The sequence below is a fragment of the Narcine bancroftii genome, chromosome 7, assembly GCF_036971445.1.
Source record: "Narcine bancroftii isolate sNarBan1 chromosome 7, sNarBan1.hap1, whole genome shotgun sequence".
Classification (NCBI taxonomy): domain Eukaryota; kingdom Metazoa; phylum Chordata; class Chondrichthyes; order Torpediniformes; family Narcinidae; genus Narcine; species Narcine bancroftii.
The window spans coordinates 159650577-159676114 of record NC_091475.1 but is presented as its reverse complement, the minus strand read 5'-3'; the positions used below and the strand labels follow the sequence as shown (position 1 = coordinate 159676114).

The 25538-nt window shown below is 39.8% G+C and overlaps 1 long non-coding RNA gene across 1 annotated transcript in view; it reads right to left on the bottom strand.

Moving 5' to 3' along the window:
- LOC138740068 (uncharacterized) overlaps positions 1-25538 on the bottom strand; it is a 349166-nt gene that overhangs the window by 42591 nt on the left and 281037 nt on the right. Inside the window, exon 2 of the long non-coding RNA XR_011342650.1 lies at positions 8036-8118. This is a non-coding gene — a long non-coding RNA (uncharacterized lncRNA). The remainder of the gene's footprint in view (positions 1-8035; positions 8119-25538) is intronic.

Below are 25538 nucleotides of genomic sequence, written 5' to 3'. Positions count from 1 at the left end.
CCTGTTAGGGAACAAGCTAGGTCAGGTATCAGACATTAATGTTGGAGATCCAATTGGGTCTAGTGATCATAATTCTGTTAGTTTTAAGGTAGTTTTAGGGAAGAGCAAGGAGGGGCCTAAAGTTAAGGTTCAGGATTGGAGAAGAGCAAATTTCGAAGGAATAAGAAGGGATTTGGGGAGTATTGAGTGGGACAGGATATTTTCAGGTGAGGGTGTAAATGAAAAATTGAGGATATTCAAAAAAGAAATTTTGAAGGTACAGAGTAGTTATGTCCCAGTGAGGATCAAAGGAAAGGCTGGTAGTCATAGCAAGGCTTGGTTTTCGAGGAATATTGGAAATTTGGTTATGAGAAAAAGGGTACAAGAGGTATAAAGAACAGGGAGCTGACAATTTGAAGGAGGACTACAAGGAGTGTAGAAGGAATCTAAAGAAAGAAATTAGAAAGGCCAAAAAAAGGCACGAAGAGGCTTTGGCAGACAGAGTAAAAATAAATCCAAAGGGTTTCTCTTTTCTCTTTGGCTTGGCTTCGCGGACGAAGATTTATGGAGGGGGTAAAAAGTCCACGTCAGCTGCAGGCTGATGCGGGACAGGCAGACACGATTGCAGCGGTTGCAAGGGAAAATTGGTTGGTTGGGGTTGGGTGTTGGGTTTTTCCTCCTTTGCCTTTTGTCAGTGAGGTGGGCTCTGCGGTGTTCTTCAAAGGAGGTTGCTGCCCGCCAAACTGTGAGGCGCCAAGATGCACGGTTTGAGGCGTTATCAGCCCACTGGCGGTGGTCAATGTGGCAGGCACCAAGAGATTTCTTTAGGCAGTCCTTGTACCTTTTCTTTGGTGCACCTCTGTCACGGTGGCCAGTGGTGAGCTCGCCATATAACACGATCTTGGGAAGGCGATGGTCCTCCATTCTGGAGACGTGACCCATCCAGCGCAGCTGGATCTTCAGCAGCGTGGACTCGATGCTGTCGACCTCTGCCATCTCGAGTACTTCGACGTTAGGGGTGTAAGCGCTCCAATGGATGTTGAGGATGGAGCGGAGACAACGCTGGTGGAAGCGTTCTAGGAGCCGTAGGTGGTGCCGGTAGAGGACCCATGATTCGGAGCCGAACAGGATTGTGGGTATGACAACGGCTCTGTATACGCTTATCTTTGTGAGGTTTTTCAGTTGGTTGTTTTTCCAGACTCTTTTGTGTAGTCTTCCAAAGGCGCTATTTGCCTTGGCGAGTCTGTTGTCTATCTCATTGTCGATCCTTGCATCTGATGAAATGGTGCAGCCGAGATAGGTAAACTGGTTGACCATCTTTGCCCTCAGACAGCTCCAAGAAAAGTGCAGAGAACAAAACAAAGGACTCTACATCACCTTTGTTGACCTCACCAAAGCCTTCGACACCGTGAGCAGGAAAGGGCTTTGGCAAATACTAGAGCGCATTGGATGTCCCCCAAAGTTCCTCAACATGATTATCCAACTGCACGAAAACCAACAAGGTCGGGTCAGATACAGCAATGAGCTCTCTGAACCCTTCTCCATTAACAATGGCGTGAAGCAAGGCTGTGTTCTCGCACCAACCCTCTTTTCAATCTTCTTCAGCATGATGCTGAACCAAGCCATGAAAGACCCCAACAATGAAGACGCTGTTTACATCCGGTACCGCACGGATGGCAGTCTCTTCAATCTGAGGCGCCTGCAAGCTCACACCAAGACACAAGAGAAACTTGTCCGTGAACTACTCTTTGCAGATGATGCCGCTTTAGTTGCCCATTCAGAGCCAGCTCTTCAGCGCTTGACATTCTGCTTTGCGGAAACTGCCAAAATGTTTGGCCTGGAAGTCAGCCTGAAGAAAACTGAGGTCCTCCATCAGCCAGCTCCCCACCATGACTACCAGCCCCCCACATCTCCATCGGGCACACAAAAAGGGTTTCTATTAGTACATTAAAAGTAAAAGATTAGTGAGGGATAAAATTGGACCCCTTGTAGATAGTGAGGGTAGGCTGAGTGAGAAGTCAGAGGAAATGGGGGAAATTTTGAATGATTTCTTTGCCTCGGTATTCACTAGGGAAAAAAAATATTGAACCAGTTGAGGTAAAGAAAAACAGTGGGGAGGTAATGAAGCATATAAGGATAACCGAGGAGGCTGTGTTGAAAAAGATAAAGGTGGATAAATCTCTGGGAGCGGACAAAATATTCCCAAGGACACTCAGGGAGGCTAGTGGACAGATAGTGGGGCCATTAACAGAGCTATGTAGGATGTCACTGGCCACGGGGGTAGTGCCAAAGGATTGGAGGGTGGCGCATGTGGTTCCGCTGTTTAAAAAAGGGTCTAAATGTAAACCTGGGAATTACAGGCCTGTGAGTCTCACGTCTGTGGTGGGCAAGTTGACGGAAAGTGTTCTGAGGAATGGTATTTACAAATATTTGGAGGTACAGGGATTGCTAGGGAGTAATCAGCATGGTTTTGTCAGGGGTAGATCATGCTTGACAAACCTGATTGAGTTTTTTGAGGGGGTTACAAAAAAGGTTGATGAAGGGGAAGCTGTGGATGTTGTATATTTAGACTTTAGTAAAGCTTTTGACAAAGTTCCCCACAGGGGGTTAGGAAAAAAGGTGGAGGCATTAGGTATAAATGAGGAGATAGTGAAATGGATTCAGCAATGGTGGGATGGGAGGTGTCAGAGAGTAGTGGTAGAAAATTGTTTGTCCAATTGGAGGCCGGTGACTAGTGGAGTTCCTCAGGGATCGGTCCTCAGTCCACTATTGTTTGTTATATATATTAACGATCTGGAAGTAGGGGTGGAGAATTGGATAAGCAAGTTTGCGGATGATACAAAGATTGGTGGTGTTGTGGACTGTGAGGAAGATTACCGTAGATTAAAAGGTGATTTAGGAAGGCTGGAGGTGTGGGCTGAGAAATGGCTGATGGAATTTAATACAGATAAGTGTGAGGTGTTACATTTTGGAAAGGCAAATCTAAATAGGTCATATGCATTAAATGGTAGGCTATTGAGATGTGCAGAGCAACAAAGGGATTTAGGAGTTGTGGTAAATAGTACCCTCAAGGCTGATATTCAGGTAGATGGTGTGGTGAAGAAGGCATTTGGAATGTTGGCCTTCATAAATCGGAGTATTGAATTCAAGAGTAGGGAGGTTATGATGAAATTGTACAAGGCATTGGTGAGGCCAAATTTGGAGTACTGTGTACAGTTTTGGTCACCAAATTATAGGAAAGATATAAACAAAATATAGAGAGTGCAGAGAAGGTTCACGAGAATGTTGACAGGATTTCAAGGTTTGAGTTACAGGGAAAGGTTGTGCAGACTGGGGCTTTTTTCTCTGGAGCGTAGAAGATTAAGAGTGGACTTGATAGAGGTGTTTAAGATTTTAAAAGGGACAGACAGAGTAAATGTGGATAGGCTTTTTCAATTAAGAGTGGGGGAGATTCAAACTAGAGGGCATGGTTTAAGATTGAAGGGGGAAAATTATAAGGGGAACATGAGGGAAAATTTCTTTATGCAAAAGGTGGTAGGGAATTAGAATGAGCTTCCGACAGACGTGGTCGAAGCGGGATCATTGGTTACATTTAAGGAAAGACTGGATAGTTACATGGATAGGAGAGGACTGGAGGAGTATGGACCGGGTGCTGGTCAGTGGGACTAGGAGGGTGGGGATTTGTTACGGCATGGACTAGTAGGGCTAAACTGGCCTGTTCTGTGCTGTTATATGGTTATATGATTAACAGCTCCAGACAGAAGTGGCTCTGACAAGCTTTCATCTATTGTCTTTTTGTAAACAATAATCCATTAGTGAAGTCTCTTGGACACTCTCCAAAGCTCTTGCAAAGACTGTTGGCTCCAACATGTCTAGCATGGGGCAGAGCTCCAGTATTTTATATAAGATCTGTTTTAAAGTGTTTGTTTGTGACCTTCTCTAACAAACATTTCCCAATTTATCTCCCAAAAATGTATCTATATACTCTGTCACACTTTCCCTTTTTAAAGGGTTAAAATGAAAGGAATTTTAACTTGTTAAAATTCAGTTATAACTAAACTGTTTTTAACATGTTATAATAAAGTAACCCAATGTAAAGGGTATTTCTATAAATGATCAATTTTAACATCTTGACAATCTGCTATCACATTATTGTACCTCTGATATGATTAATTTGCAGATTATATTCTTGTAATGTTAAACTCCAGTTTAACAATCTTCTGTTTTTATTCTTCATTTTTTTCAAACACCAGAGGATTGTGGTCAGTAAATATCACAATTGATTCATGAGAGGTACCGAGATATACATCAAAATTTTGCAAAGCAAATATTATAGATAACAGTTCTATGAGAAAGGCAGAAATTGTTTGCAATTGGATATAGATAGGTTCATGACTGGCCATATAATATGGTAGGTGGAATGTCACATGATGTCCATTTTGGTAGGAAGAAAGGAAAGGTAGAATATTGTTTGAATGGAGATCTGTGCTTCCTCACATATTTAACACAGAATACCATGCCAGTTTACAAGTAATTGGCAAGCAGATGAAGTATGTAATTAGGTAAGTCTTGTTACAACTGCACAGATCTTTAATGAGACTATACCTGGAATAATGAACAAGAATTTAGTCTCCTCATTTAAGCGAGATCTATGTGGATTTGTGGCAGTTATGAGATGGCCGATTGGATTAATTCCAGGAATGAACAAGCTGTTTTACCTTGTGAGAAATGAATGAGCATATTCAGTGGGGTTTGGGAAAATGAAACATGTAAGTTTCTGTGCGGACTCGACAGGGTAGATGCATGGATGTCTGGAACCAGCGATCAAAGTCATCAAAAAGTGGTTGAGCATCTCCGAACATAAATTAAGTCTTCACTTAAGAGCGCTGTGGAGAGCCAACTACTGCGTATATTCAAGAAAGTGATTGATAGGTTTTTAGATACCAAAGGAATCATGAAATTTTTGATGAGAAAAGGAAAATAGTACTAAGATAATGCTTTCCCTCAGTGGGATCTAGAATCAGACTGTAGAGTTTTAGAACTAAAGTTCACCTTTTAAAATATAGAGATAAGGAGGAATTTCTTTGAGACTGTTAAGACTTCTCAATCCTAAAAATGTATGGAAGCTGTTATTAAATATATTTAAGGCTGATATAGTTTTTATCTAAAGAGAATTCAAGGGTTATTTGATACAGACAGACCAAAGTCAGATTAGCAATGATGTTAATGAATATTGAAGAAAAATTTTGCTCTGGTTTCAGATACATTTATAATACTACAAAGACTCCTTGACCCATGGAATTTAAGATACAGAGTACAACAAAATTTCTAGGGAATGACTAACAGTACATTCAACGTAGTATTACGAGCCCAGAGGACTCCAAATTCCAGTAGCAACATAAATTCACCAAGACAATGGTTACTTATACAAAAACATTTTTGATTTTCTTCATACATAATAATATCAATATTTAACTTATTACTATTAACTTAACTTAACCCCCTTTTAATTCTAAGAGCACATTTATGTAATGTGTATGTGGAAATTTCTTTGTTTCACTGTTCAGTCATTCACTTTTCACTTCTCCAAGTTCACTGGTATCTGGCAATTTTCCATACTGTGCACAGAGTTTAACATGTGTAATCTTCACCAAGTTCTGGGACTTTAACATAAATTGTAACCAAAGTCAGGTCTTTGTTGGTTTCAGAGAGATATTTGTTGTTCGTTGGACAGACACATAAACTGATCTCCTTCAATCAGCCACTTCATTGTCTTGCCCCCATGAAACTTGCCCCCTTGTGGGTTTTCTCAAAGATAACCTTTTCTTCCAGGTTATCACAGATAATTCTTATTTTTACACTATTTCAGGAAAAACTCATTAACCAGCCACATCCTCTTGTAATTGACTACAAGGGTTTAAAATAGGCTGAGCTCGAAACCCTCTTCATATGAGATCTTATAGCAGGACGACAAAACTTGCAGTTTCCAACACTAACTCTTGCTGTAAATTGAAACTCTCTCCCACTCTCTCACTCCAAAGAGAATAGCATGTTCTTTTTCTCTCAGTTTGCAAAACCACATGACCCCTCTGAGAACAGCAAACTTCAACCAGACTTGGATTGCTGCTACCAGCAAAAGATTGATCAGTTTTTGCAACTGGACATCTGTTCCTTTAAAGACAATAGTCCATTTTGATTCCACAACATTAGTCCAATTAATACCTATTTGTGACACCTTCATAGGCATTGTAGACATGGAGACTGCTTGGGCATAGCTCTTGCATTTCAAATGAGATTTCTTTTGTGAAATGTTACTGCGATGTCTGTTTGTGAAATGTACCTCAACTAATACCCTCTCAATCCATACTTTTCAAAGATATATTTTATCATAAGTTTATTAACCTATTCCATAACAATAGTTAACCAGAAAAGTCTGCAGATACTCTAAATGTAGTGCAATACACAAAAGTGCTGGAGAAGCTCAACAGGTCACGCACCAGCTACTGGAATCCATTAGTTGGATAAACTTCTTTTCTTTTGAGAGATTTTATCCAATGCCTTCTGCAACACTATTTAAATACTGGCAATTGATATTCCCTTCCATTGGTTACTTCCTTAATATATTCAATCTATTCATCTGGTGTGACCTAGACTTTACTAATCCATTCTGAATATTTCTGAACATCTGAAAATATTTAAGACCTTAATTAAAGACATGTTTACCTAACTGGTGTAGAATTTCCTGCTTTTTCTACCTGACTTGCTTAAATAGCACGATTTTAGAATATAAAGTAATATTTCCCAAATTGAGAGAACTTGGAAAATTATAGTTGGAGAATTAGATATCACTCATTTCCTATAAATCCTAGAATGTGTGCAATTTAGTCCTTGTGATCTACCACTCAAGGCAGCAAATATTTTCTTTATCACTGGTACTTTGCTCATTTTAATTTGGCAAGTCGTTGTCACTCATTCAATATTAGTTTTTTATCGGGCTGTTCAGGTACTGTGAGATTGCAACACTCTCTTCTCTGCCACCTTGGTCAATTTCTGTTCAAATTTGACTTTTAAGTTATTTATAATTCTTTTGTTACTTTTTTGTCTTCTCTCTCCCATTAATTGTGTGGATTTTTGCCTTTTTAGTGATCTTTCTTTTAGCTTGTTTTGAATGACTCACCTTTTTAGTCACCTGATACTTGTTTTGCCAACTTACACTGGGTTTTTTTTGCACAGTAAATTCTATGTTGTTCATCTTGTACTGGTTGACTGTGGTTTTAAATCTCAGTAAATGCTCCACTGGCCACCGAGACAGAGGTGCACCAAAGAAGAGGTACAAGGACTGCCTAAAGAAAGCTCTTGGTGCCTGCCACATTGACCACCGCCAGTGGGCTGATATCGCCTCAAACCGTGCATCTTGGTGCCTCACAGTTCGGCGGGCAGCAACCTCCTTTGAAGAAGACCGCAGAGCCCACCTCACTGAGAAAAGACAAAGGAGGAAAAACCCAACATACAACCCCAACCTACCAATTTTCCCTTGCAACCACTGCAACTGTGTTTGCCTGTCCCGCATCGGACTTGTCAGCCACAAACGAGCCTGCAGCTGACATGGACATTACCCCTCCATAAATCTTCATCCGCGAAGCCAAGCCAAAGAAATGCGTTTTGTTAAATGTGGACAGAGGTAATGACACTGAGCAACATGGAGTGGCAGTACTGAGAACAAAATTAGAAACAGAATTGCCTTCACCTTTACATTTTCCCACAACAATTTTCCTCAATGAGGCACACCAAAAAGGGTATTTGCTTGCATGCCTTTATTGAGTAAGCTGTTGCAGATGATACTATTCGAGTGCTTTCATTTGCAGAATTTTCATCATCCATTTTCGTTAAACAGATTTTCTACCAAATTTTCAAACTGAGACTGGAAAAGAATGCTGGATTGAAGCATAAATTCTTCACTTTGACACTGCAGCAACATTTCATTACACCATACAATCTGGTTTATAATGTCAGATATTTCAGAATTCAGGCACAAAATATTTGAGAGATGACTTACTTTTCCAATGAAGATTCCAACTATGTGGCTGATAAGAGTTTTAACTGTCTTCCAAGTGCAATTTTGGCAGCATCATTAAAAATCTAGTCATTGAAAATAAAATAAGAGAAGTTTTACTTTCATAAACGGATAAAATCTAATTTTAGAGTCATGACAGTGGAGCTCAGGGTAAATGCTATAAAATAGAACTCAACTTGGATGATAGGCTGAACTTGAAACATAAATTTAGACATAGGTTTGAACAATAACTTCAGAATGTATATATAGTAACATACAACATTCAATGCCTTAAGTTAAATAACTTGGATTAAAGCTTTATGTCCTAACATCAATAAAGAAAGCAAATTCAACATAAAGGTTGGATGTTGCACGGGTTCGCACCCAACAAGGTAAACCCCTATAACATAGTCCGGCAACAACTCTTAGCTGAATCTGACTTGCAGTATTCCCAGTGGTCAGGCATTCAATTTTAGATAGCAGACCTCTGAACAAACTGTTTGTGGGACTCTGAAAACGCACAGTGAATCAGGAAATGAGAGTGTTTGGCATTCAGGAAGAATGGTAGAACTGAGGATCAAAGGTTCATTGACTTCTGAATAACTATCATCTTTGAAATATCTCTGAGGCTGTCACCTTCTCATGGTAAGACATTTTCAGAGATATATCCACTCCTACCACTAATAAAAAAAACAGCTGACAAGAGTGCATGAATGGCAAAAAAAATTATAAATATTCTGGTCCTTTTCTAAGTCATAATTCACTGCAAATTACTCCTTATTGCAAGGTGAGCAAGAGGGTTAACAAAGCAATTTAATTCTTGTGATCCTTCAGTGAAGGCATTTGGTCTACATGAATACTGATGAATAATGATTTCTCTGATTTTTGAGTATCTCTTACTTTTGAGAAGTATTATTTATATTTTCTAATTTTTTTCTTCTTTTAATATATTTTTATTTGTTTCAAGGCAACACATCATCTTGAATTCAGGGTGTTTTGTGATCAATAAGACAATGACAACACATCTTGAGTAATTTTGGAGAATAGAAAGACCATTAAAAAAGGAAACCCCTGGAGCATTTCAACACCTGAAATCATCCCTTGAACAACACTGTGGTTGATGCTGGAAGCCATTATCTTGGAGGATCTTTCCTGGACCCAACACACTAATGGCATCGTGAAGAAAACATGTCAACGCCTCTACTTCACGTTTGCAGAGGTCTGTTATGACATTCGAAACCCTTGTAAATTTCTACAGAGGTGTGGTAGAAGGTGTGCTGACTGGATGCATCATGCTGTGGTATGGGAACACCGATACCCGAGCGTAAAACCCTCCAAAAGTTAGTGGACACAGTCCAGGACATCACAGCAAAACCTTCCCTTTTATCAGGCACTTTATAATGCACTTTATTTTTTTAAATTCTCTCTGTATTGCACAATCATTTCATTATCTGTTTTCAGTTCTTTATTTGTTTACATGAGTAAGATATGTAGTTTTTTTGCACTACCAATAAGTGGTAATTCTGCCTCACCTGGAAAAAAAAGTGAAGCTCAGGGTTGTATGTGATGTCATGTACATACCAGTAATCAGACAATAAATCTCAAATCTGGATTTGAAATAAATAACTCCAGCTACAGAAGATCACTGCAACACTTCGACTTAACTGTGATCTTAAGCCCAAACATCCTTAGCCATTTCATCAATGACTTTCCTCTCATCGTAAAGCCAGAAGTGTGGATGTTCATTGATGAGTACACAATGGTCAATTCCATCCATAACTCCACAGAAAGTGAAGTTTATCACACCAGTATGCAACACTCAAGCATCGCTGAATTTATTGACAATTGTTACGAGCCCAGAGGACCCATAAACCCAGCAGCAATAGATATTCACCAAGACAAATGATTACTTAAACAGAAGTTGCTTTTAATTATCTTTAAACATGAAAATAGAATCACACTTTAACTTATCACGATTGACTGAACTAACTTAACTTCAGGATTGGTGCTGGGACCTAACTTAACCCCCTTCTAATTCTAAGCGAACGTGTATGAAATATGTGTGTAAGTTCTGAAAAGTTCTTTGTTTCACAGTCCAATCTCACTTCTCATTCCTCCAAGTTCACTGGTTGCAGACAATTCTTATATTGTGCATAGAATTTAACATTTATAAAGTTCACCAGGCTTTGGTTACTGCTCAGGAAGGTTCTTGTCAGTTTACAGAGAGAGATTTGCTGTTCCAGGACATCCACAACTGATGTACTTCCATCAGCCAGTTCAGTGTCTTGCTGACGAAACTTGCCCCTTAGAGTTCTCCAGATGATAACCTCTTTCTTTCAGGTCACCACAGTGTGCCTTTTTGTTTCTCTTATTCTAAGTGAAACATTAGACAGCCAGTCCTCTCCTCTTGCATGAACTACAAAGACTTTGACCAGGCTGTCTTCCAAATGGGGTTTTCCAGAAGCTCGCCAGCTTGTCCTGTTCCAGTCCCAGCTGCTGTTACTGGCTGTAACACTGTACAAGTGATATGTGTGTGTGTGTGTGTGTGTGTGTGTGTGTGTGTGTGTGTGTGTGTGTGTGTGTGTGTGTGTGTGTGTGTGTGTGTGTGTGTTTGTTTGTCTCTCTCTCTCTCACTCTCTCTCTCTCACACACACACAGACAGAGAAAAACCTGTTTGACTCTGCTTGCAAAACCACATGTCCCTCTTCTCTTCCAGACAGAAGCCGCCTCTGAAAATATCTTTCATCTGTTGCCTTTTTGTAAACACCATTCCATTAGTGAAGTCCCTTGGACATTACTAAAGCTCTTGCAAAGGCTGTGAGGCCGATATGTCTAGCATTAGCAGAGCTCCAGTATTTTAAATAAGATCTGTTTTGAAGGGTTTGTATGTGACCTACTCTAACAAACCTTTCCCAATTATCTCCTAAAAAACATATCTATATACTCTGTCACACAATAAATGGCAATACTTGTTCCACACAAATACACCTCTAACCAATGAGAGTCTAACCACTTATCGTTGACACAATGTTATTATAATAATTTTTTTTCATAGCTTGATTAAGGGCACTCAAAATGTTGATCATGTATCTTTATCTCTGCAAAAAAAAAGTAAACCAGTGGTTCTCAACCTTTTCCTTTCCACTCACATACCAACTCCAAACAAAGGAAATGGGCCAATGACAATTTTTCTCAACCAAATTATTTCAGTAACAATTGGGTCTTGAGCAGTGATTCTCAACCTTCCCTTCCCACTCACATACCACCTTAAACAATCCCTTACTAATCACAGAGCACGTATGGCATAGGGAATGCTTAAGGTGGAATGTGAGTGGAAAGAAAATGGTTGAGAACCAATTATCTATATCAATGATCTGGATGATAATGTGGTAAATTGGATCAGCAAATTTGCAGATGACTCAGAGTTTGGATGCTTTTTGGACCGAGAGGAAGATTTTCAAAGTTTGCAGAGGGATCTGGACCAGCTGAAAAAATAGGCTGAAAATTGGCAGATTGAATTTAATGCAGACAAGTGTGAGGTGTTGAATTTTGGAAGGACAAACCAATGAAGGGGATACAGAGTAAATGAGAAGTGCAGGAGAACAGAGGGATCTGGGAACACAAATACATCGTTCCCCAAAAGTGGATAGACAGAGTAAATGTAGGTAGGCTTTTTCCACTGAGACTAGGTGATATACAAACCAGACATGGTTAAAGGGTAAAAGCAGAAAAGTTTAGGGGGTCCATTAGGGGGAATTCTTCACAGAGAGGATGGAGAAAGTGTGGAATGAGCTGCCAACTGAAGTAGTGAATGTGAGGTCAATTTTAACATTTAGAAGAATTTGTACAAGTACATGGATGGGAGGTTTATGGAGGGCTATGGACTGAGTGCAGGTCAGTGGGACTAGGTAGAAAAATAATTCAGCACGGGCTAGAAGGGTCAAAGGGCCTGTTTTTTGTCCTGTAATGTTCTATGGTTCTAACAATACAGTAAAAATGCAATCATTACAGCAGCCAGCTCATTCTTATCTCAAGTAGGAATGGACCAACCACATTTCATTAACTTGTTGTTGGTAAGTTTGTTTGCTGTCTCATACTGCATTAAATTAAAATCAGTCACAGTATCTAGTGTTTCATTTACTTGCGATATATGCATCAAAGAATGAAGGTAATGAAAATGGCCACTCGAACTCTATCTCTGACACTATGCAGAAATCAAATGAATGACACCAAAATGATGAAGGTGGGTCAACATGTGTGACACTCAAATCTATGCTTGCAGCTCATAGCAATGTTTGATACGGAATGAGTAACCTCAGTTTGGAAAGCAATCTCTTAAATAATTTAACACCAAATCTCCATCAAAGTCATTTTATAATTGATTTCATTCAAATTCTAAGTGGAAACAGTTCATAAATCAATAGCTACATTTATTCCTTCAGTGCAATCATAATCTGGTGTGATATGGCATTACTATAGCAATGGAAGATAGCTCTATTGTTGTAAAGCTAAAACAAAGCGATCTCCAATTGCCATAGCTCTCACTTTGATGACTCTGGCACTTGGCATTTCATTCCATTCCGATGGCATCAGTTGAAACAGACAAATATAATTACCCAGAATCACTATCGGTACAAAGTGATTTTTCTACTGTTACTAAATTAAATGGGATAAAGATTTTTAAGACTTTGTTAGAGGTGCCAGAATCTGGAAAATTGCTCATAATGTTTGCAAAATAGGTAAACATTGTGAACAATATGTCTATACAAGGTCTGATGATGAGATTAAGATTCATTACAAATTATTTAAAAATTCAAATGCTGCAATATCTTGCCTTAGTTTTAAAAAAAAATAGGATGATACTCCTTGTCTTCTCTGTGAGATAATTGATTGGGAATACACAAATACTGATATAATTTTAATAGGCAATGAGAATGTTGCTCCTGGAACACTTTTGGATGTACTTTATGGATTTTGGGCTGTTGATGATCAAAATCACCTTAAGATTTTCCTATCATGTACCATTTTTTAGATATAACCTTTTTTTTTTAAGTTCCTGTCATATTTTATGTCTGCTTCTAGCATCATAACCATAAAGTGCCACATGTCATTGAACATTCATTTTCTGCATTCGCACTTGGACTTCTTCCCTGCTGATCTGGGTGCTATCAGTGACAAACATGGAGTAAATTTTCACCAGGACATTTCGTCCATGAAAAAATAGTATCAGGGCAACAGGAATCCGTCAATGCTGGCCAATTATTGTTGGTCACTGACAAGAGAGGCATTAGATGCTGAGTACAAATGAAAATCAACAGAAAAACATTTTTAGGTCAGTTGAACTAACACAAAATATCAGGATCATTGTGCAATTGAACATATTAAATTCAATAAAATATGTCTCCAACTTCCTATGAGATACAACAAATATGAAATTGTCTTTATGTTCAGCTTCAGAATCCCCAATTTATTTTCAGGAAGTAAATCTTTTGAAAAAAAAAATTCTTGGCCAGTGTTCTTAGAGCTGCACGAACAATATTTGGCATCTCAAGACACTCTGGTTGGCATTTCAGTATGCAAAAATCAACCTATATGCTGGAAATCTTCTCAACTGTTGGAGTTTTTTAAAGCTATCTCAAAGGATGCACAGAATTCATTTTGAAGATTTTAGTAAAAAATCATGCATTTTGATCAGCTTGATGAGGATCAAATGGATGGAGATAAGTACACTATTCATTACAGAAATAAGAATGCGTAAGTTGAGAGTACACACCAGGAAGTATCAAATGATACAATAGTGAATATTCAAAAAACAAAGGATAATTTAAATACGCTATTAACACTCCTGGCCAGTTCACCATCTCAGAGGGCCCAACTCACTGCCATAACTCAGCAGACATATCCATCCCCAACCAATCGAATTGCAAGCTTGGTCTTCCCATCAATTCAACAACTATCTTCTCCACGATCCCAATCTAATGTGAGTTAGATTTCCTACTTTCTATTTGACTAACACTTTACCACTTCAATTTGCTCCACACACATCAAGTCTCTCTCTCCTCACTGCGGCCTTAAACTAAGACATAAAATTGCCCTGCCTTTCATCAGCTTGCGAGAGGGCACAGAGCAAAGGCCTGTTAGCACCTGCGGAGTAGGAATGCCGAGATATGGTGCAGAACATCAAAGGCCTCCAGTGCAATGGAAGTTTGCAGCAGCAGGCCATTGAAACAAAACACTATTGCCTCAGCCCACACTACTAATTTAAGATGTCTTTTCTACACCACTGTGTCAGTGAGGTATTTCCATTGCTTTTGTCAAATTAAATACATATTGTGAAAAGATCAGGGATTAGTTCAATGTTTTGCTCTGTTTATTTTTAGGGTTCTCTCTACAACGCACATAGACATGGCATTCAGAGTAGACCAATGTCCAGGTTGACCCTTTTGCAGATTTGCAGCTATCAGATACATTTGTCCTTACACTCACCAATTTTCTGTCCCCTCCCCAGTATTTTCACGCTCCTCATAATTTGACACCATTTTTGTTTCATTATTTTTTCCAGAATAAGGGAGATCAGTGACATGGCCAGATTTATTGTCCATCCCCTTGAGAAGTTGGTGGTAAGCTGCCTTTTCTTGTTCACCAAAAAATGGTAGTGCTGCTGGAGCTGCAGTAGCGGCAGCACTACCACTGGTATGGACCCAGGAGAACAGACACAGCGCTGCTCTGAAGGGTTCAACCACCCTCTCCCAGGGTTTAAACAGTCTAGTAAAGGATCCAGCAGTGTTTGTAAGTAAAATTTTGTAACTGCAGAGGTCAGTGCCCAAGATGGTGGTGCTTGTGCTTACCAGTGGCCACCAGGGGTGGCAGAATCTGAGGAGCAATGGACTAGTGTCTGGCACTAGAAATGGGGAAAGAGAAGCAGAGGAGATGACCCTACAGAATGGTGACAACAGGAGCGGACCAGCGAGGGGCTCAGCGGATGATGGGCCCACACAGGCTGCTGGAGACTTACACATGGGAACAAGGAATTTGAGCTGGGATTTGAGGTGGTGCTGAGGGCAAGAATGGTTCCTTGGGCACTGAAGGTTTGGATCTGGAGCTCGGGTTGCCAATAAATCGAAATGGTGTCTGCGTTGCTGCAGAGGCTGTGTGAGTGCTAGAGGCAAATCCACAGACTCCCAATGTCTCTGAAGGGACTATCTTTTGCTTCTCTTTCTCTCTTAATGTAAGGGGTGCTGGGCAATACTCATGGTGACTCTTTGCCTTACAGCAGATAGAAGGCAACTGCATGTTCTGTACGATTATGTGACAATAAAGGAATCTTGAATCTTTTTGAATCACTATAAATCTACTCATTTGTAGGTTTCCGAGATTTAGCCCCAGCAAACTTAAGGGGGCAATATATTAAGACAACAAGATGTGCAACTTGAAGGGGAATATGACATTAATAGTGTTCCATTTTACCCACTGGATTTGTACTTCTTCATGATAAAGGTTGAAAGTTATTGTAGCTTTTGTAAATGTCACTGACTGCACCATGGCATGTTGGCAATCTTCCATGTTGTCATTTCATTGTCATGTTATAACTATATTAGAACACCAATCTACTGATCACAGGTGTGTCTGTCCATTACAGGATCAGCACCAGTGAACACTGCATGGTCTTTGTGGAGGTGATATCCCATCCTCACAGTGAAAGTACACCCTATGGTGTGGCCCAACCTCCGTGCTAAATGAAACAGACTGCGTAAAGATCTGGCAACTCAGGACTTGGTATCCATTGGCCATCAGCATCAGCAGAATTGTTTAAAACCACAATCTATGGACATCTGACCCAGAATATCCCCCCCCACTCTGTCATCACCAACAAACAAGGGGATCAACCCTGTTTCAATGATGAGTGCAAGAATATCTCAGGTTGAGGAACCAAGCTGCTGAAGCTTCGAGACAGGATGACTTGCATGCCAATCAACATAAGCATCATGCAATAGACATGTAAATGATCCCACAACCAAATGCTCAGATCTAAGCTCTGCAGCCCTGCTACATCCAGCTGTGAATGAACCAACTTACTAGGGGAAGAGATTCCACAAATATCCTTGCACCCAATGCTGAGTGAGTCCAGCTCATCAGTGCAAAAATGTAAGTGTAAAGATGTAAGCATTTGCTCAAATCTTCAGCGTGGATGATCCATTTCCATCTCCCAGCATGATAGATGTCAGACTTCAGCCAATTTGCTTCTCTCCACAAAATATCAGGACATAGCTGAAGGCATTGGATACAGCAACAGGTTTGAGCCCTGGCAATATTTTGGCAATAGTCCTTAAGATGTGCTCCAAAACAGCTATAGCATAGTGACCACTGTCACACAATGTGGAAAGTTACCCAGATATAGAACACAGAACTTTGCAGCACAGGGTCTTCAGCCCACGATGTTGCACCAACCTTTGCAAAACTGCTCCACAACATTATGACCAATATATTATTGACATATGCCCTGTCAACAAAGGAGGACAAATCCAACTGGCCAATTGTTGTCCCATTCATACTCACCGTGATAGATGGGTGGGATCATCGATGTGGCTATCAAAAGGCACTTGTGTAGCAACAACCTGCTACCAGAAGCTCAGATTGAGTTCCATCAAAGATACTTAGCTCCTAATCTCACTACAGCCTTGGCTCAAACATGGACAAAGACGTTCAACTCCAGAGTGGAGACATCAACACAGCATTTCATTGAGTTTTGCATCAAGGACATCTGGATTAACTGGAGTTGAGAAGAAAGTATGCTGAATGGAATCATAACTAACACAAATGAATGTGGGGTGGTGCTGGAGATCAACCTTCTCAGCAAAAGAACTGCTGCAGGAGATCCTTAGGGTAGTGGTTAAGGCCCAATCACTTTCAGCTGCTTCATCAATGACCTTCCTTCATCATGAGATCAGAAGTCAGGATGTTCCCTTATGATAGCATGATGTTCAGCACCATTCATGACTTTTCAGACAATGCACAGAATGATAACATCACATCTGTGTTCATAGGTGGCAAATAACATTCACACCATACAAGTAAGTAGCTGGCAAAGAGAACAAGAGAAAATCCATCTGGCACCCAATGATATACAAAAGGATCGTTATCATTGTCAATGACCTGGGGGTTATCACTATCCAGAAACTGAACAGGAGTATGCACTTACAGTGTCCACATGAGCAGGTCAAAGTTTCGGAATACTGCAGTGAGTAATTCACCTCCTAACTCACCAAAGCCTCTTCACTATCTGCAAGGACTAAACCAAGAGTGTGTGGATGATTGGAGCTTCAACAACATTCAAGAAGATGGACATGAAAAAAACATAGCAAACCCCCTGTCCACAACCATCCATTTACTGCACCTCCGAATCACAGTACCACAGTGTATCATCCAGAAGATGCATGGCAGCAACTGACCAAGAGTCCTTAGACAGGACTCTCAAAACCCACAATCTCTACCAGCTTGAAGGACAAGGGCAGCAAAAGAATGGGAACACCGCCACATGGTATTGGCCTCCAAGCTACACATCATCTTGATTTGGAAATACATTGCTTTTCCTTCACTGTTGCTGTGTCAAAATCCTGGATATTACCATATCTCAAGGACTGCAGCTCATCATCAGCTAAGTGAAAGATGGCTCAGCCTGTGAAGCCAACATCCCTTGATTGAATAAAAAAATATTGGTGGAGGCACAGATATCTCTGAAGTATTATAACTGAGATGTTATCAGGACCCAGAACCTTTGCTGAATCCAGAGCTCTCGTCCAAGTATTGGTATCACAGGGAGTGAAGTCTGGCTTCTGTGATGGTGGAGATCTCAGAGAAAGGTCACAGTGGAACATTAAGGTAGCCTATAATTTGTTGCGTTGGAGGTTCCACTATAATTTCATTGAAATGATATGTTTAGCTTTGAAATTCAGACAATGAATGTTGTTGCCTTCCCTAAGCCAAATGTGATGGTGAACATTTCTTGCATCACTCCAGAAATTCAATCTGCACCAAAGCAGATTTCACACTTGTACATCAGGCATTTTCCAGTGTACCTGCTTCCACTAAAACCAAGAATATTTGTGCAACTTGCAGTGGAATGCCTGCTACTAGGCTTTCCCAGAAAATAAAAGCACATTTTCAGTTTCTACAATAGCAAGTCCCATTACTTACCTTCGAAACTTCTGACCTGCTCTTGCTACTGTGCACTCACCATCTCCACAGGCTCCACCATCACAGTCCTGACTCCCAACAAACCTACGTCCACCCCTGCTGATCAGACCAGATCTTGTACACTCAACAACAACACAGTCCAGGCTGAGACTCCTGACTTCTGATTCTGACATCCAGATTTATGGATGAACTACAAGATCAAATTCAATAGTTTGCCATCAGCTTGAGTGTAAAATTACCGAAAAGGTGTGTGAAGTTTATGGAAGGAATAGCAACCTGCAGAGAGCAGATACCTGAGAAATATCAGTAGCCAAAGAAAGCAGAAGAATGTAAATACAAATGAAAGCTAATATTGCTCAGAAAGCATTTTGTTTGACAATGGTTTTGTTTCAAAACAATAATATTCACCATAATTATTATATTACAACATTTAGTCATTTTAGAAGGTATCGAGCAGTCCTTTAAAATACATTACAGACACTCCCCAACTTACAACCTATGTGACTTATGACCATTCCTACAAACCATATAACCATATAACCGTTTACAACACGGAAACAGGCCATGTCGGCCCTTCATGTCCGTACCGGTTCACTTGAACAACTCCACTAGCTCCTCCGCAAACTCCTGAGGAAGTAGAGGCTTTCTTCATGATGCCATTGGTGTGTTGGTTCCAGGAAAGATCTTCCGAGATATGACCAAAAAATATACGGTATAAATTTAAAAAAAAATGTAAATATAAAAATTACATTTGGTTGCACGACCACCAATGCTAATGGCTGCATGCGTATGATAGTGACTGTCAGACGATATCCTAGCATTGAGTACATCACAGCATCCCTCTCAGTTGTCAGGATAAAAGAATGCTGTGCTGGTACAGCAGGTTGTCAGGAGAGCACAGGCAGTGGGATCAGTGTGGGGACTGAGAGTGGGCTGTCGAGAGAGTGTGGGGTAGTGGAATCAATGTGGGGACTGATAGCGTGGGGACTACAAGACATGCCAACGTACTTCTGACTTACATCCATTTTGAGATACAACCAGTCGGACAGAACGTAAACTTCGATGTATGTTGGAGAGTATCTGTAATTATCATTTGACAAAGCCTCTTGCAAGCATGCAAATAATATTTTATTTAATTTTAATCTATTTCAATTAAGCGTTTGAAAAATCAAATGAAATTATAATAATTTAGTTATAAAATACAAATGAATGTGTGGATTCCCATGAATTATTTTTTCCCACCACAATCTTTCTGATTTGACCCTAGCTTATTATGTTGCAAATATTATAATATGGTGCATCATTTCGGATATTTGCCTGCCTCTTGGTGTTAGGAGAGATACTGACATTGATATTTGCACAGCATATTATAAATTTTCTCTTATTTTCATGCTGAACATAATCTGCCACATTTGACACTGTGCTGATTTAGAGAAAATTTGGAATGACCCTGATCACAGAGGTGGGACCTTGAAGTGGAATAAATGATGCTCATTGCTTTGAATGCAGGCAGCACACCAAATTCTCTTGGCTTTCTCATGATAATAATTACAACATGAAGTAATTACTAATCTCGCTGATAATTGCCTTAGTTGGAGTTTGTCTCCACAAATGGATAATACCAGTTAAAGGCAACTTTCACTGAAGAAGTACACTATTCTGTGGCTTCAGTAGATAAGAGTTCTTGAGGGTCTGAAGTGGACCTGGGAGTCATTCAAGATTTGCAACACAGGGGGTTAAGAGCATGACACACTGCAGGAAGTGGTGAGTTGTTTCCACAGAGTTTAAGAGCCCTCAAATACATGCACAAATGTCTGAAGGAGATGATCACTGTTTTATCCATGGCAGGGGTCAACCCTAAAAGGATCTGGATGTGGTGCTGCAATAACTTCAAAAGATGAGTGATCCCATCTTCAAATGGTATCTCCCATCAGTAGCAGCGCCAGTTTCCCACAGGGCCTCAAGTACCACACCCACAGTAGCCATTGTAAATCCAAGTTGATATCTGATACAGTATTTATCTAACTTTTTACACCCAATAGCACTGCTAAGTTGTCATACTCATACAACCACCTTATACGCTATTCACCTTTCATTTCATAATTTATGTTGATTTACAACATTCAGTTTGTGTAAACTGTGGTTCCTACTTTCTTGTCATTCCCCATTCCATTAAAATCCACCTATTTTCACACTATCCCTAATTTTACCCTTGTGTTTTTATTTCTTAAGAGCCACAAGGACTGCAATCTGTTGGCAGAAGAATAAGAAGGTCTGGGGAGGCATTGGTTACAATTGATCTCCAGTCAGGCCAGGGGGGGGGGGGGGGGGAGGCAAAGTAAAGTGCAGGTGTCAGCTATAAGAAGAAATCCAGGAACTCTCCTCTTCACTACATGATGCCAGTGACTTCACAATACAGACCACAGTGATTGAAGGGCTGTCCACATATTTCAAGGGTGGTTAGGCTTTGAGAAATAAATGCCTGTGCCCCCTCCCGCCAGCAATGTCCACAGACTAAGGATACATTTTTAAAAATAGAGGAAAAACTGAAAGGTAGTCTTGGACTTGCAGCTCTGTTTCAGCCTTTGATGTGTGCTTGCAAGCAGGAACCATTTTTCAATTAGCCAGCAATTTTGCAGGGAAAGGGATAGAATCTTTTATATTCCTGTAAATCAAATAGTGACATCAGTGATTCCCATATGAATTTACATACAGATCTCAACATGTTCTTTGAACAGAAGATTCCCTAATTAGAATGACTGGGTGCTGTTTCAGCTTGCTCGTCCGCTCTGTAAGATCCCTGCTAATCCAGAACACTCACAGAACAACAGACCCCTGGACTGGAATTTCAGGTAACATCTGTTATTCATTACCATGATTTTCTGCAACAAATTAAATTGTTATACATGTTAGAACATGTTATATATGTATCAGAAATATTTCTTGAGGTCTAAAAATTAATTTTAATAAACCAAGACCCAGAGCTTAAAGCAATTACATATTGTCGCCCCTAGGTACAGGTTTTACTTTCTTCTAGCCAAAAAGCAGCATTATGGTGCACTGTTAGACAGAATCAGACAAACACAGGTAAAGACTGTACAACAGGCTTTAATCCACAAAGACTTCCACAGAGCCAGGCTGGCTGTGGCTGCAGCAACCCTGTGTGAGGCCTCGGGAGGCCGGCGCAGGCTTATATCCCGGAGGGTGATTGACACCCGACCGGCTGGGGCTTGATCCATTCAAGCTGACTGATTGACAGCCGGCCAGGTGTTGTCCTGTCCCCTTACACTCCTGCAGGTACAGAGTTTGCCCCCTGCAGTAGGCTGGTGGTGTACCACCTCAAGCATTTTTGTATCAATCCCTTTTGTTCACAGGTACATTCGATAGGTAATCAATATACACAAATTCACATATTGTAAAGGTCAGCTTATAAACTAACACGAGGGGTTAAAGTTTCAATAAAGATCCTTAAAAATCATAAAAGTACAAATACTTCTTCTTTCTTCTTTGGCTTGGCTTCAATACTTATGCTGAGTATAAATACCAGAATATACTGATTTCAAAAGCTGAAATGGAATGGACCAAAGTTATTCCAGCCAATTTGATCTGGAAACTGATTCAGCTCACAATGAACAGAGCAAATGTAGATTGCACAAATGCATCCAGAAAATCCACTGATCCGAGAGTTTGGTGCCTGTATTTTAATTCAGCATGTGGTAAGAGACACTGCTTCTCTCACAGGTCCAGCCCAGTTAGAGAGTAATCAGCGCTTTTCCTGACTACATTCTGTCTTGAGGTAAACACAAAAATCCCAGTGACTAGATGGCTTGACCTGTAACACAGCTCCTGCCAGTTAACTGTGGAGCAGCAATGACTGCTTTTCATTGAGAAAACTTTATTATCTTGACCTCGTAGTTTGGATTGAATGTGAAAAATTGATGCATGGTGCTGAGTGAGCAGACTGCAAAGTTTTAAAAGATAAAAGAGAGAAAATCTCTTTTCACGTTGCAATTAAAATACTGCCGTAAAACTTGGGTTATACAACCAACTCCTTTATAAGTCTCTCTGATTACCATGACCATGTAACACATTGCTTAAAGGCTCTTTATCAACAGAAAAGTCACATAAAGTACTTCCTTAGAAGCTGCACCTCCACTTAATATCCTTTTTGAAATAGTGCAATGAAGGAGTTCACTGTCTGTGTAACAATGAACTTTGATAGTTGGCCTAATGTTCGCACTCCAAGCAATTGATGAGATGAAAGGTGGGTTTAAATTTTCAAATTGTTCTGAAGCCTCCGTTTTTTGTGTGTACACTTCTACTGGTTTCCCAGGAAGTAAATAGGTTCATGCTGAACTTTCTTTCATTTAGGTTTTAGAGCCAGAGACAGGACATTGACAATTTAAATGCAACATGAAAGAGCTTAACACAAAAATAAATAAATGGTATAATAGATAAGGACATTTATTGTTCTAAGATAGAATGAAAAGAGAATAGAATATAGATTTTAAATTTAGGCTATGTACCAATTGCTATTTTCCTATCTATAATCTGAATTTTTTAAAAATCTGAAGCAAATAGCTGCAAGCACACTCACTTTTTCCACCAATTTGAACATGTATGTCAAGGTTAACTCCACCATAATTATTCTAAAGGATTCTGGAAGGATGCTAATGCAAAGAAAAGAATCTTCACAATCACCACACAAAATGCAAAATAAGATAGACTAAAAGAAACTTCCTGTCAATCATTCCATCCCCTTATCCCCCTTCAAGAATCACTTTTAAAATTATCGCATCACTGCATCATAATAACAAGTAATTAACATGTTCTTCCACACCATTCAAAAAAAATGATTGCTTCACAGGTCCTAAATGCCTATCTTTTTCAAGGCTCTTTTTCAAGGCTCTACAAAGTACTCATCAAAATTAAAGCAGAATTTCTAGTTCATACAAATGATCTAGACAACTCACTGTGGATTTTCTTTTGCTTAATCTCATCCCTTTATTTCATTCAAGAAAGAAATATATAATTACAAGCACTGTCTCTACCACTTCCACAAAATTGGTTTTGCAGTTTTTTTCAATGTTCATTTGTATAAAAAAAATCTTAACAGCCACCAGTAATTTCCAAGGAAAATAAAGTCCAGTTAAACCTCTGTTATTTGTACACACTAGAGTGACTAGTTCAAGTTACCAAAAAAGTTACATTAGTTTGATTGAACAAGGTGATGTCAGAGGGGTGGAACAGGTCAGCAGCATTTGTGGATAGAAATGGCTAATCATTTTATGTTGGGTCCCTTCATCAAGCCTATATTGAGAAGGGAAGATATCAAGTATATAAGGGTGAATAAAAGGTGATGGGGCCAAGTGGTGATAGGGGACTTTACAGATGGTGGGAAAGGTGGAGAGACAGATATGGGAAGAGACAACTTGGAGATTTGAGAGAAAGGAGAGAACAGGTGCAGATAAAGGAGAAATAGAAACAGAAAGATGTGAAGGTTGCACATAAAATAGGAAAATTCAATATTCACTTTGTTGGGTTTAATGGTGTCCAGAGGCCATATGATAAGTTTTTCCAGAAGTTTAGGTTTAGCCTCATTCTGGCAATGGATGAGACAGAGGAAAGACCCTGTGTAGGAATGCTAGACACCTCCCATATACAATCCAGCTATGAGAGAATGGTGCGTAAAATAGAGAGAATTCTGAAAGTCAAATGTCTCAAATTGAAAAGTGCCAGATAACTAATCATGTGTTTTCTTTATGTGCACCAGTCTCTTCCCGTGGCCCAAAAGCATGGGTCAGTCTATTAATTGGCCATTGTCAATTTTTCCTCAATTATAGTTGAGTGGGAGAAGTTGGGGGCAGGGGAAGATGATAGGAATCTGGGGTGCAACTAGTGTAAAAATGGATACTTGTAGGTTGTGGATTCAGTGGGCCAGAGAGCCTGTTTCCACGCTATTTTGTTTTATGACTATGAATTTGATCAACCCCATCCAGAATATTACTTCAATCCACTGAACTGCTTGATATGTCCACACCCCTCTTTTATTTCAGATTTTCAGTAACTGCATTGTTTTGTTCTTCACAGTATCATCATCTTCCCCACCTCCCCATTCTCCTCTGCTCTTGTTCAGCTTCGATGTATATTTTCTCCGAACTGAAATTAACAAGGCTGTATCACTTCTATAAGCCAGTAGAAGCTCCCCATTTGCTTCAAACTGTCTTGGTCTCCAGTTGATTGTGGACTTTCCCATTTTCCCCTCCACACCTCCCTATTCTGAGCAAAGATCAAACTTCCTTGATTTCTACTTGTTCTCAGTTCTGATGAAAGGTTATTGACTAAAATGCTCGCTCTGCTTTTCTTTCCACCAATGCTGTGTGTGCTACTGAGAATACCAATGTTTTCATTTTGATGAAAGGGAATTTCAAATTTGTTCACCTTCCTATTTTCCATATTTGTAAGCTTTGGATGTTTGTTGTTCTTTTTAGATTTGTTTGTACTAAAAAAAAGAATAGAGAACAGAACTTAATTTGTTTCCAGACCCAAAGACTTCAAATCTCGGGCTGTGATATGTAAAACATGTTCTCCTTTTCAATGCCCAATTTAAAATGCTAAGCCAAATGCTCCCAGCAACCTTCAAATGAGAAAACTAATTCACTGACTTAGTGTCGAGGTTACTTGGAATATTTTACTCTCGCTATCTCCACAAGCTCTAGTTGTTGCATTCTGTAGATCAGGCAATCAATGGTTGGTTTGATTCTTTCCCATATTTTGAACTTCAACTGTTCTTGTAGCTTCTCATTGGAATCTCAATCTTTGCTGAAGGAACTTACAATGGCATAGAGAATTTTTAAAAATCACAATCATGGAATCTAAGAAATAGAAACAGAAAGAGGCTGTTTTGCTACTTCTATGCTTGCATTGCTAATCAATATGATCATGGTTGATCATTTATCCCTGCATCTCCTTCCTGCACTCGTTCTATATCTCTATAACTCAGGAAGAAGTCAGGGGAACACAACCCAGTCCTCAGCGAGGGCTCAGTAATGGAGAGGGTCAAGAACTTCAAATTCTTGGGTGTCAACATCTCTGAGGATCTGTCCTGGAGTCTCCATGTTGATGCAATCACGAAGAAGGCTCGCCAATGGCTATACTTTGTGAGGTGTCTGAGGTGATTTGGTATGTCACTGAAAACTCTCAGAAACTTCTGCAGGAGAGCATTCTGTCTGGTGACATCACTGCCTAGTATGGAGGTGCCAACTTAGGACAAGAATAAACTCCAGTGGGTTGTTAACTCAGTCTGTGACAT